At 45.4% G+C, this 14,195-nt stretch overlaps 1 pseudogene; it reads left to right on the plus strand.

Annotated features, from left to right (window-relative positions):
- The first annotated feature begins 227 nt into the window (after positions 1–227).
- Positions 228–344, plus strand: LOC114670227 (small nucleolar RNA SNORA40; annotated as a pseudogene).
- The last annotated feature ends 13,851 nt before the right edge of the window (positions 345–14,195 follow it).

Consider the following 14,195-nt stretch of genomic DNA (forward strand, 5'->3'; position numbering starts at 1 on the left):
ATTCTGAGCTGGAGTATATAGCAATGTCAGTATCTATTGTGAGCCTTGGGGATCACATAATCGGATAAAGAAGCTTTCTCCAGTCTGTCCCTGAAAGAAAAAGGCTAAAAACAAATCCCCCAGAGTCTCCTTTTATGGACCATATGCTTCCACTCCACAAAGAGTTAAAGCACATGCTTCTTGCCAATGGAAATGTAAACTCTTAGAACCACACTGGGGAATAGTTCAGCATTAAATCTACTGAAGACATCCACATCCTTAGACAGATGCAAAAAATGAATTCTCTTTTGCAACCCAGAGCTCATTGTGCAGTATGAGCTTTGATACATATAAGAAGGAACATTATGAAAAGAAGAAGAAAAAGATATGCATGTCCTATGAGCCAGAACTTCCACTCCTAGGTTTATCCTCAAAGAAATGTCTGCACATGCATGCACTAAGAAACGTATAAGACGTTCACAGCAGCTTTATTCCTAATGGTCCAAACTGGAAACATCTATGGGAAAATGATAGATAAATAATGTTGCATTCATACAATGCAACACTATACAGCGATTAATGAATTTTGCCACATGCAACAACATGGAGGCACCTCCCATTTATAGTGTTTACAAAAAAAAAAGAAAGCAGATACAAAGAAATGCTCTATGATTCTATTTCCATAAAGTTCAAAAGGTAGATAAAATCCTCATGTTTAAGGATTCAGACTTAGGAGACAACATTCTGAAGAAAAGCAAGGAAACAGTGGCCATAGAAGCTTGACAGTCATTACTCTTGGAGACGACAAAGGGGATGGTGATTGAGGGGGATATAAGAGGGATTTCTGGGCACTGGCAGTATTCTAGCTCTTGAGCTTGGTGGTGCTTGTCTTGTGATAAATCCTTGAGTTGTGCATTTCATACATTTTTCTGTGTGCTGTATTTCAAAATTTTTTTACAGCTTAAAATTTTTCTTCTGAACTATTTCTCTAAAAGCAAATTCCTTGTATTAAATTTTCTATTTTTTGATTTTTCCATTATAAAATATAAGCATGAGCATAATAGAACATTTGAAAAAAATTAGAAAAGTGGGGGAAAAATTATCTCTAATTCTTTTTCCCAAAGACAAAATGCTATGAACATTTTGGTATATTTCTTTCCATCATTTTTCTATCACTAGTTTTTGATGTGCTTTTTTTCATTTTAGGTGGCCATTTTAATTCAAATCTACATTTTAATATTTTTCACATAATATTATCTCGTCAACATTTTCAAAGTTATTATAAGCCCTCTGCATGATTATTTTCATGACCATGCATGTCATTTAATAATGCATCATTAAATGACTTATCCACTTAAACAGGATTTAGGTTGTATCCTCATTTTGTTTATAAATAGTGTCATCGTAGAGCTTTTTGCATACAGTGTTTTCCGTATTTCAAATTATTTCCTTAGAACTGACCCCTAGAAATGGAGTTTCTGGGGCCAAAAATAGTACCTTTATAAGGTTCTTAGTAAAAAGCACATCCTTTCTCCCAGGTCAGAATTCAAGGAGCTTTATGAGTTTGAACAGGCTTACAATGGGTCCATTTAGAACAGTCCCTTGCAGAACTGAGCAAACTGGTCTACAGCATCGAGCACACCCCTTCCCTAACTGCTATTCCAGCCCAGTGATACCACTCGGATTGAGGTGATGCCCCTTCATCTGCCTTCCCACTGAGATGTATAGCTTAGGTGTACTTAGGTCACCCAGTCAAACTCTCTAAAAGGGCAGAGCTTTAAGTTCATCAGTAAGTCCCTAATGCCAGCACAGCAATTCCAATAAGATTTTAGAGTCTTCATTATAAAATGAGAATATTCATGCCTATTTTGAAGGAATGTATGTGAGTACAAATGAGATTGTGCATGAAAAGTGTTCTGGATAGTGTCTACCACATAACAAAGACTCTACAGACCTGTGGCTCTTCCTTTTCTCTTCGAGCTCATCTTTCTTCCCCAGTGGTGACAGGATCAAGGCAGAGAGAAAAAAAGGAAGAAAATATTCAGGAAATAAAATAATGCCATATAAATTATGACTTTTGAATAAATTTTATGAGGAGGCAACATTTGTGAAATGTAGGCACTGACCCCAAATCTTGCATTTACTTGGATTGCTACCACTCCTGAAACCATTACCATTCGAGTCCTTCTTAGACGCTAAGGAATTGTCACCAGAAGGCAGAATCATTTGCTTCTCGACAGTTTGGTTTGGAGTAGTGTTTCTCCAAAAGTGGTTATTGGACCATGTTAGAATCACCTGGTATATTAAGTTAAGAAAAGCTAGAGGCTGTAACAAACAGTCCCCAAATTTCAGTAGCTGACAGCATAAACATGTAGTTATTGCTCATTACATAGCTCTGTGACTGTTGCAGATTGTAAATGGTGATCTTCCCTACACACTCATTCAGGGGCACAGTTTTCCTTCCATCTAATGTCTCTGCCATCACTCAGGGCATTCAGAGTCCTCTCTGGGATCCTCTGTACAAAGGTGGCAGATGACAAGAGGAGAAAAAGCCAACTTAGAGGATTTCAAGAGTGGTTTTAGGGACTAATGTTAGAAGTGATGTACATCACTTTTGCTTACATTCCATTGGCCTGGACTCAATTACACAGTCCAACACAGCTGCAAGAAAGGCTGGAAGCTGTAGATTAGCTCTATACAAGAGAAGAAGGAAAAAATTTAGTGATCTCATTGCATATCTAGGGTGCTTATAAAAAATTATGCTTTTTCAAAAATTATGTATACACATAAATATACATGTATGTGTATGCATATACACACATACATACATGTATGTGTATGCATATACATATAGATGCATACATACACATATATAATGTATATATGTATATTTTATATATATATAATGTTTTTTCCTGATGCCACTAGACCCACCAAATCATAATCTCTAGGGCCTAAAAACGTGAAGTTAAAGCTGATGACTTTTATAGGTACTGAAGTTGGAGCACTGGCCCAAAGACGGCTCTGAAGTTTCCAGCACTAACAGTAACACCTCCTCTTTTCTAAAGTCTGTCATTGTCATTGGTCTTACCTTAAATACCAGGCTGAGTCCCGAGAGTATTTTTTGCAAATCTTTCAGAAGTTGCAACAACTGTAGCATGAGGATTCTCAGGATGGTTTGCCCCCAGTGCTAAGACTGCAACATCCCAGTAAGGATGTGAGTGAGCATGGTGTTTACCAGGTCTTTTTCTCGCCAGTTTTATTCTTACTCAAACAAAGGGAATACTGTGGGGCTTCACTGAGTGACACAAATAGAAGCTAGCCCACACAACTAAGATCTGTTTGCTTTAGGGACACTGTTCAGGTCACTTTTCATTTTATGGGTACATCATTTTATGGGGGCACATGGAAGAGGTTTCTGTCTGATGTCAGTACTGCAAACAGTTGTTCTTCTGTGAGAAACCAGTTTACTTTTATCTTAGACCCCGTGAATCATGACATTTATTGTGGTTCTTCTTTGCATTGGGAACAACTAGGAGGTTTGGAGCCAAACTTTAGAGCATCTCTAGCAAATGTACAGAAATTAATTCCAGTTACATCTTATTTTTTCTACTTTCACTCCAAATATTCTCATTTACTTATTTTCTGATCCTGTTAAAGGATACATATTTGCACATACTACTTAATATCTATTTTGAATGAGCACTGTATAAATAGATTTTTAACTGTTGAATATGATATTACAGGCGTGGTGGCTCATGCCTGTAATCCCAGCACTTTGAGAGGCTGAGGCAGGTGAATTGCCTGAGCTCAGGAGTTCAAAATCAGCCTGGGAAACATGGTCAAACCGTGTCTCTACCAAAAATTAGCTGGGCTTGGTGACTAGTGCCTGTGATCCCAGCTCCTCAGAAGGCTGACATGGGAGGATGGCTGGAGCCTGGGAATTTGAGCCTGTAGTGAGCTGTGATTATGCCACTGCACTCCAGCCTGAGTGACAGAGTGATACCCTGTCTCAAAAAAAAAAAAAAAAAAAAAAAAAAAAAAAAAAAAAAAAAAGAGATATTGTGACAGAAAAATGAACAGAACAGGTCCTTGGTCTTTTGACCATATTTTAGCCCAAGGAAAATTCTTCCCATAAATGGCACACATGAAGCCTTAATCACTGGGTTAGACCCAGTACTAACTGAGCTTCCTTAGAGATCTCAGAATAGATTCATTAATTAAAACCGCATGTACCTTTCCAAGATTATACTGTCCCAGTGATTTCTTTCCTGAGATGGAATCACCCCATTTTGGGCCCAGAAGCAGTGAAGAACTTAAATGTCATCAGGGAGAAGTGCTGAATGGACCACTCTTGTCTTTGACAAATTTTGCTCTTGGCTGAAACTTCTCCACTATAATGTTTAGATCAGACGATGAAAAGAAAGTAAGAAACAGGTATCCTTAAGACATTGTATGACTATTATTTAGTAAAAATTTTCCCACATGGAATTGAATAAGTAAGTTATGGAGCAGATTCAGAGAAAGGTATTTAAATGTCCATTCAATGAACTAAACTTTATTAGACAATGTCACTGTGCTTTCATACGTTACTTTTTATTACACACACACGCGGGCACGCGCACACACACACCCTTCACCCCTAAACCCCCTCAACGGAAACAAGCACACACCCTGGACGGGAGGTATTAAAAAGGTGTGATCCCCTTGCTTTTAGCTTTGAGCAGATGGCCCATGGTTTGAGGCGGTTGCCTCCGCAGGCTAAGCCTTTACCTTCAGCACCAAGGCCAGCGCACCTGGCTCCGCGGGGCTCCCAGAACCTTCACCATTCCGGGACTCTCATGCCCAGAACTGCAATAAAAAATGTTATTTCTCAATGAAATTCACCTTCCTAACTCATGAATTGCGCTTCATTCATTGCTCTTCACGAAGTGGTCATTGCTACCAGCAGGAAAAGTGTGAGACAAGGAGAAATGAAAATGTCCAACTATTGGAGACCTGGCCCCTTACACACGTGCACGCAAGCGCGCACACACACACTACCAGATGGTCAGCATGTTGGTTGAGTTTTGCTCTCCTCACTCCTCAGGGACCCAGTCCCTCTTTACACGGGGAAGCAGTTAGGAAGAACATTCCTTTCCTCCAGTCCCAACAAGGAGCGATTCCTGCTCAACGATTGGGAGGGGAGGGACACCAGTGCTCAGGTCTCTGAGTTTCTGAGATTTGTCCTCTCACGGAGGTTTTTATCCCTGGGGCTTATGCATAGTTTTTGACTTCAAGGCACACAAAAACAACCTACCCAAAAGATTGCTGTTCCCAATTAAAGTCCTAATGAAAACAACCCCACGAGGAAGACACATCAGACATTGGTTCCCATTTCATGGATGAGAAAACTGAGCCCAAGAGGTTAAGCTACTTGCCCAAGATAACACAGTGAGTCACCGACAAAGACGAACCCCAAAGCTGGATTTCCAATCTTCTCTTCTGCTTGTCTTTCCTCACTAAGATGCATATATTTACCAACTGTCACCACGATCTGCAATTCTTCGCCCCTCCCTCCGTCCCAATTATCTAGAAACAAAAAGAGTAGAAAATCGAAAATGAGATAGAGGTCGGCAGGGGCATGAGGCCACGGATGGCTGCTGCTTCCTTGCTTCCTTTTTTTGAAGCCAGAATCGACTCTGCTCTTGCTCGATGACAGCCTCTCGCCTGAGGCTCGGCTCCTGGCCTCTGCGGGGGTCCGCGCAATCCGGGCGCCTCCAGCTGTCCCCCTCCTCCGAGGGTCGCTGCCGCAGAGCGCAGGGCCAAGCTGGGGCAGACCAAGGGCGGCCGGGGTGCTCGTGCCGGTGCCAGCATCACTGCCGGAGCCGCCCTGGGCGCACTGCACCCAGCGCTTCTTCTCTCACTGGTCCTGTGCCGCTGCTCCTCCTGATACTTGGGGGACCGCAGGGAGGCCGAAGGACAACTGGGGAGCCTCGGGGCCGCGCCTGAGGCCCAGAGTCTGGGCTGTGCAGAGCTTGGAGCCCCAGCTTCCCCAGCTCCCTCCGGGATTAATGCTCGGTGCCAGGGAGAAGCGCAGGGTTCTTTCCGCCTCCTCCCCAAGTGCACCCGGGCGCGCTTCCATCTGATTAGAATGTTTCTTCCATCTTATTAGAATGACAGTAGCTTTCAAGTCATTCATTATGAGAAGTATTTTAGTCTTAAAAGAAAAAAGGGAGTCCCACTGTAATTGTGAGTTGTAATAAATGCAAACTTCTGGTGCCTTCCTCTGCGGCATGGAAGACAGTAAAAAATGTGTCTCGTCCAAACGCACCCCCTCTCCAAGCCCATTGTGAAGTCAGTCGCCAACAAAGGGGACATGTGAATATTCAACACCGACTCTTTCACTTGTTTTTTTTTCCGGAATCCCTGAGTCGCCTCCCCCCTCCCCCTCTTTTTTTTTTTTTTTTTTAAATGGGCGAATACCTGTTCAAGTTTTAAAAGCACATGGAAATTGCCCGCGAGCGACCATATAATTTGATTTGCCAGGCAATCTGCAGAGCGATCGCACGTCATTTATAATGTTCATTGAGCATTTTGCCTAATTGTGTCTGTCTCTGAAAGGGCAGCGCACCCCCTCCCGACCGCTAGCAGCACAAGTGGCGACATTCCCATGGAGCGGCCGCGCCGCAGCTTGCTGCATTCAGCGCGGGCGGCCGGGCCGCGCACTTCCCAGCCCGGACGACCGGGAGCGCCTGACACTAATAGCTCGCTGCTCAGGTACGAGCGGGCGCCGCATTTGACTCAATTCAATTCACAACCGGCCGCGCTTGCAGGTGTCGCCTTTTGAAACCGCCATTCAGGCGGCCGCTGTTCACTTCTCGCTGCGCCGCGGGTTTTGTAGAAGCGCAAGAATGGGGCTGATTATTCCCGTGCCCACATGCCGCCCCCACACGCCCCCACCCCCGTCCGGCGCAAGGCTTTCCTTGGCCAAAAGAGGCGTTTAATTAGTTCTGGGGCCTCGGAGAGCCAGCGTGGCCGACAAAGCCCGGCTCCCCAGGTAACCCGGGTTCCCTGCGGACCCGGGAGGGGGCGCGCGGGGCCGGAGCACCGGCCTTGGACTGCGCGCTCCCTCCGGCGACACTGCCGTCCCCCTGGCCTCCGGCCCGGTCCCCCGCAGGACGAGGGCTCATCTGCTGGACTTGGGTGGCCTGGGCCAGCGCCGCCTGCGGTCCCCGAGCGCGGCTGGCTCTAGGGCGCGGCGCCCTCTCCCCGCCTTTTGGTGCCCAGAGCCAGGCCACCGGAAAAGAAGGCAGAATGGTCGGCAAAAGACAGGTGGCCGTGGCGTCTTGCATGATACTTGTCCTTCTTCCCTGTTCCCCATTTTGGGGAAACATTGGAAACACTTTTCTCTTTATACGCATTCGCGTCTCAGCACCGAGTGCTCCAAGCCCTGCGCGCACCGCCGGGCTTGGGAGGCGGCGAATGGCTGCCTCGCCGCCGCCGCTACTAGTGACACTCGGCCTCCAGCCCCGCCCAGGACGTGCACATCTGACAGCACTGGCCCGGGTCCCAGTCACTGGGTCACCCACGCCACAGGTACAACCGCACCCAATCCAACCTGGCCCTCGGAGGGCTGTGCGCGCCGATCTGGGATCGCGCCCCACCGAGCCGGGCCTTTGGCTGCGCCGGGGCCCAGGCAGAGTCATCCCGCCTCTCGCGGTGCCGGGAGGCGGGACACACCGCGTGATACCTTTGCCGTGGGGTGGACGTCGGCCGCGGGGCGGAGAGCGGGTGTCCCACCTCGCCTTATCATTTGATTTCCGCCAGCGTCTGAGGACTGCGCACCCAATTCGTTCCACTCGCTGCGCTCTGTGAACGAGCGGCGGGGAGGGCGGAGGCGGCCGGGCTTGGGGAGGGCCGGGTGGTCCCACTTCCCCGCCCCCGCCCCGCCGGCCTCGCAGAGCACAAGTGTTGGGATTCCCACGGGCAGGCGTGCTCTGCGGCTGGAGGCCTGAGCGCCCAGGGCCCAGGAGACGTGGCGGACACAGAGGGGTTTGTAGACACGGTGACCTCCGCGCTCCCGCTCTGAAAGGGCCTGAAAGGAGCTGTTTATGGTGCATTACCAGTCAAGGGCTCAGGTACCAGCGCCTTGTGTCGGGAACCCGGGCGGCCGCCCGTGCTGCAGGTGTCTGCTATAAAAACGTCCCGGGAGGGGGAGGGCAGGCCGCCGGAGAGGGAGCCGGGGAGGGGCCTCCGGCCTGGCCTGCTCCTGCCACTCGCGCGGTTTCACTCTTGCTCTTCTGCAGCCATAGCAGCCAGCCAGGGGTGCCCACGGACGTCCTAGGGGTCGGGACAGAAAAAGCTGCAGGGGCCTGGCTGCCCAGTCCCGGTTTGGTTTCAAGACTAAGGGCAGCAGGAGGTCACAGGACGCTTGAACCTCTCCGGGGAGGCAAGCGGTGTGCCGGGGAAGAAACATTTTGCCCACACGTTGGGCTGCTTGGGCCTCCAGAGGCCTGTCAGGATTTAACTTGAACTTTCCAGGTAGGCCTGCCCTCTCCTTGTCTGTCTTCCTGTGCAAAGAAGGGCCTGAGCCCAGGCGCATTTAGCAGCTGTTTCTGGTTAAACAGCAGTGTGGCCTTCTCCTTACTGACCTCTCCCAAAGCCACAGTCACTCCCTGACCAGAAGAAACCACGAAAGGTACGTTAGCTTCTTTGGGCTGCATCAACAGCTGTGCCTTTAGTGGGTCACTCCTGTACCCGTCTGTGCCCCGAAGACCTGACAAACCAAGAACTTGAGCCCCCCGCCCCACCCCCACCCCTCAAGCTGGCTTTTAAAGCAAAACCTTGAAATGCTTTCTTTCCTTAGGGAGTAAATTGTGAATGGAGTTTCCTCCCTAGGCAAGCCCCGAAAAGCCTTCACACGGCGAAAATACCGAAAAAGAAAAATAGCACAAGAAATACTGCTATGATATTAAGACAATTTTAAAAAGAACAAGTGGTGTTTAATAATACTCTGGGCCAACTTGAAGAAAAGATTAAGGAGACAGAAATGTTGGGTGTGTCTAAAGGGAACTTCAAAAAGTTTTACAGCTTGTCTGTCTTGTCTAATGTTAGCTGGAAACTTCCTTTCCCTTAATGTAAGTCCACCACCGTCATTACTTTTATATGCGTCATCAAGTACTAGGATTCGTTTTTGACCAGATAAAATGATTTTCTTAAAGTAATAGAGAAGCTGGTCCAGGAATAAGGAAGTTGGCCAAGGATAAGGAAGATGGATGTGTGTCTGAAAAGGATTGTTTGAGAGGAGAATAAAGGGGAGAAAATAGATTCCTCCCAGGGTGAAAGTCTTTCCCATCTTCAAAAAGTAACAAAAAATCACCCCCTGACCTTTCTCTTATCACGTTCACAACTCTACCTCTTAATAAGTTCCCCCAGATAGGTGTCTCAATCAAGTTCGTTGCCTTTATTCAGTCTTCATCACTCTGCACCCCAGTCTCACATTGAAACTGTTTTTAATCATTTTCACCAGCAATTTCCATGTCCCTCAATGTAGGGCCAATTTACAGACCTTCGTTTGCCTACAATTGCAGTAACAGGCCTACCATTCATCCTGATGGCAAAAGCAGAATCCTTAGTATCATATTTTCCTTCTCTCTTTTTCCAAGTCCCGCATTCAATAAGTTCAGAAGTCCTAGTAATTCTCTTTCCAAAATCTCTCTCCAATCTGCCCAGTCACCACCCAGTTCAGTCCTTAACAATATCCCAGCTGTTCTGCTGCCACAGCCGTCTGCTCAGTCTCCCTACCTGTAGTCCTGCCTTGCTTCCATCCATTCTCCACACCGCAGCCCCAAGCACCCTTTGTAATTGGTAAACTGGATCATGCTATCCCCCTGGGCAAAACCATTTGTCAGCTTTCTATTCCCAAATTAATTATATGTAAGTTATAAACATGTACTGCTATACAAATCAGTTATATATATTACAAAGAATGCATAAGACACACAATTTTTCTTAAAAAGATAAAAATATAGATGATAGTTCTGATAGTTTCTTCCCATACCCCTATAAGGTTTATCCAGTCTGGAAATGACTATCTATAGGATGCCCATCTCCATAACACAGTTTACAAGGTCTTCTTTGATCTAGATCCCATCTACATTTCCATCCTTAGCATCCCTCTTGACTTCATCCTTAATACAATTCTTTTTTAAATAAAATTTTTTATTTCTTCAAATTTCAAGATGATCATTCTGTTTCACGTTACTGTCTACCTCTACTCCTCATTTTGACTCCTCTGTATGCCCCACGGAAAAAAGGATCTGTGTTCTGCTAGTGTTTAATGCTAGCAACAGACAGAACAGTACATAGAAGAGAGATTTCCCAGCACAGAACAGGTGCTTAATAAATGTGTGTTACATACATGAACATAGTGCTTCTTTGAGGCAGCCACGTTTTCTATGAAATAACTAGAAATCAGAGAAAGCTGATCCATATAAAATGAAAAGGATGAATATGTGCAGAAGGAAACAGAGATAAGCACAAGAAAGATGGAGACAATGTCCAGGCATCTTTCTAGATCATGATGTGTTGACTAGTATTCAAGTTTAGCTGCTCTATTTTAAAAAGTTTTAAAATGTGAGATACAAGTTTATTTATTTCTCATAAAGACAAAATGAAGCTGGATAGGTATTCCAGGCTTGGTATGGACTGTAAATGATATGGAGGACTTCAGTTCCTTTTGTGTATTTGCTCATCTTCAACATGTAGCGTTCAACTCATGGTTCACAGTGGCTGCTCCAACTCCTCCTGTTGCCTCAGCATTCCAACCAGTGGAAACAGAGGAAGTGACAACATAGGACATGTCTTTCCCCTTCAAAGATTGAATCCCAAAGCTTGGCCTCATTTCTGGTCACAACCCATTAATTAGAAATTAGTTTCATAGCCACACTAAGCTGCCATGGTGAGCAGGGAATGTAGTTTTTATTCTGGGTAGCTATGTGCCCAGCTAAAATCCTGGAGTGCCATTAGGAAAGGAAGGAGAAATTAGGTATCAGGGGAGAATCTTCAGTTTCTACAACACTTGGCACTGCTGCCTCCTGAGGCCTCACTACATTCCTGCTATCAGATTCTAGGAGATGCTCTGTATCCCATGATGTATCCCCCTTTTAAAGTTTAACTTAGTTCAAATTGGCTTCCACTACTTAAAACCAAAAGATTGTAAACAAATCCACAAAGGTACTGAGTCTCTATGCAATGACACTAGGTGCAGAATACTACATGCACCAACCTAGGTATGTCAGGTGGGCTAGGTTTTGCTGCAGTAGCAACCCCCAAATCTCAGCAGCTTCACACAACAAAAGTTTATTTCTGGTCCAGGTTACCCATTCTATGAAGGTTTGCTGGGGAACTTTGTTCATCAGAGTCACTCCAGGTCCCCAGCTGACAGATGTTCTGCCCCAAGATGTATGTCCACAATCAGTACAGAATATGGAGGCAAAAGAGATAAACTGTGCACTGGCTCTTAAAGTTTCCTCCCAGAGGTACCATGTCATTTTCACACATCTTTCATTCGCTGAGCATGTCATATGGCCACATTTCACCTTGAAGAGGGTAGAGAAGTGTAAGCTATCATCTGCCTGGAAGAACTAGAGTATCTGTGGTTTGCTCCACTGGCTCCCAAAGCCTAGGTATGGTGGAAGCTTTCCCGGTTAATCTTTTTTTTTGTAAAGCATCCAGAAAGTATAAAATAATCTATCTGTACCTTCCTTTCTTCTCTGCTCAAACTTGTCCAGCTGAAGACGAAATGTACTCTCTAAGTCCTGGAGACCTCTAAGGTCAATGACAACATAAATCCCTCACATCATTTTAAATTTGAGCAGGGAAATATTATATAACAGATGATGCATTCTCAGCTTTGGTTTCATCTGGGACATCCCTTAACATTTTTAGGAGTCTCTGCATATATTCCTAGCACCATCTTGGATTTCTACAATGGGTTTGTACTCAGGTGTAGTAGATAACAAGCTTCTGAAAAAGAAAAAAAGCCAGAATCAGGAGTGTATGAGGATACAGAAAGACATTCTACCATGAGGTGCACACAGGGAAATCTATTTCTAGAGCTGGTAAAGGCTAAATAAAAGTGAGATTCAGTAGACACGAGGAAATCTCTGTCTACCCCAAAAATGCCTTCAAATGACTGCACTAAGGCCCAAATGCCAGATTCAAAAAATCCCTTCCTGTGATTTATGGCATTACCTTTCAAGAGTCCTAATCAAATCCTGGGGAGGGAATGATGTGGTTGCTCTGTGTTGCTCATACCTTACGGGAGCAGATGTTTTCCTTTATGGCCTCTAAGTGAGACCAATGGCCCTGAAGTAATTGGCTTCTAAAGAGGGCAAAAAGGATAATTTGGAGCACTGGGCATTCTTTGAAGACACAAGTCTTGGTGGGTCATCCATGTGTTCACCATGAGGCCACTCCATGCCTGGGATGGGGCTGGGGTGTGGAGGCGGGACTAAGAAAGGAGATGCAAAAAGGCACACTGGAAGGTGCAGAACCCAGGCTGTGCTTGGGGCTGAGCCCCTAACATCTCATGGATTTGCTGGGGATATCCATGGGCTATTGACAGCTCTAGGCTTTTGTAAATATGTTCAACCTCCCAGAAGCACATTTCTGCCCCTCCTCTTGTGGTCATGCTTCCTCAGGACTGGCTTAGCTCAATGTTGTTCCTTTTATTTTTTCCCCTGAGATGGAGTCTTGCTCTGTTGCCCAGGCTGAAGTGCAACAGCACAATCGGAGCTAACTGCAACCTCTCCCTCCTGAGTTCAAGCAATTCCCCTGCCTTAGCCTCCCGAGTAGCTGGGATTACAGGCACGTGCCACCATGCCTGGCTAATTTTTGTATTTTTAGTAGAGATTAGGTTTCACCATGTTGGCCAGGCTGGTCTTGAACTCCTGACCTCTCTGCCTGCCTCAACCTCCCAAAATGTTGGGATTACAGGCATGAGCCACAGTGCCTGGCCAACACTGTTCCTCTTTTGAAGCTCTCCCTGTCCCTTCATTCTTATACCAACTTATACCTCAATATAGCCCTCACTGAACTGGATCATAATTACTCCTCTCTTTACTACACCAAGAATGTGTTAAGGGGCAGAGATTGCACATATTCATCTCTGCATTTCCACATCTATAACACAGTCACCTGAACATAGTTGATGGTCAAAACATATTCTTTAAAGCAATAAATAAATTAAAACAGCATGATTTGACATTTTCTCAGCATTTCTGTGTTTACAGCTTCATATATAATGATGAAAAACAACAAGATTATTCAGCTTAAAAAAATACCTAAGTGGCCGGGTGTGGTGGTTCATGCCTGTGTTCCCAGAACTTTGGGAGTACAAGGTGGGTGGATCACTTGAGCCCAGGAGTTCAAGACCAGTCTGGATAACATGGTGAAACCCCATCTCTACAAAAATAAGTTGGGTGTGGTGACATGTGCCTGTAGTCCCAGCTACTTGGGAGGCCAAGGTGGGAAGATTCTTTGAGCCCAGGAGGTGGAGGAGGCAGTGAGTCATGATCATGCCACTGCACTCCAGCCTGGGTGACAGAGTGAGACCTTGTCTCAAAACAAAACAAAAAGAAAACAAACTTAAGTGATTGTTCAGCATTATATAGAGTAGTAGTTTCCAAAGCAAGTAAGATATTCTACTGAGGTGCAGGAAGAATTTTAGAACTTACATCTTTACTCACCTTCTTAAAATTTATTTTTGTGCATGTTGAAAAATGTACCCAATGTATTACTGCAGTCCTATTTGTGTGCAATTTAAAATATATAAAGATACATATATTCTCAAGAGGTCATACTCAAAACTGGTAATGATAAGGTGCGTTGGGCACAGCTAATCTCCATCTCCCCAACACACACTACTTTTCTCTCTTTCTTTGATAACATTCTAAGTTATAACTAGAAACATGCCTACCAACCTCAAGACTGTCTGCATCCCTTGCAGCTAGATGTGGCCATGTGATGGCTCAGGCCAATTGAGTGTGACCAGCCTCGATGTAAGCAACCTTCAGGTCATGGGTTCTTAAAAGGAAAGAAGGAAAGTGTGTCCTTTCCTTTTTCTTGCTGGCTGGGATGCAGCAATGGTAGGAGTAGGAGCAGCCATTTTAAACTCAGGGATGGAAGCCATGTTTCAGGAGCAAGTTTCAGAGCAACAAGCTGCAAGGAAG

Source organism: Macaca mulatta, chromosome 9 (genome assembly GCF_049350105.2).
Source record: "Macaca mulatta isolate MMU2019108-1 chromosome 9, T2T-MMU8v2.0, whole genome shotgun sequence".
Taxonomy (NCBI): Eukaryota; Metazoa; Chordata; class Mammalia; order Primates; family Cercopithecidae; genus Macaca; species Macaca mulatta.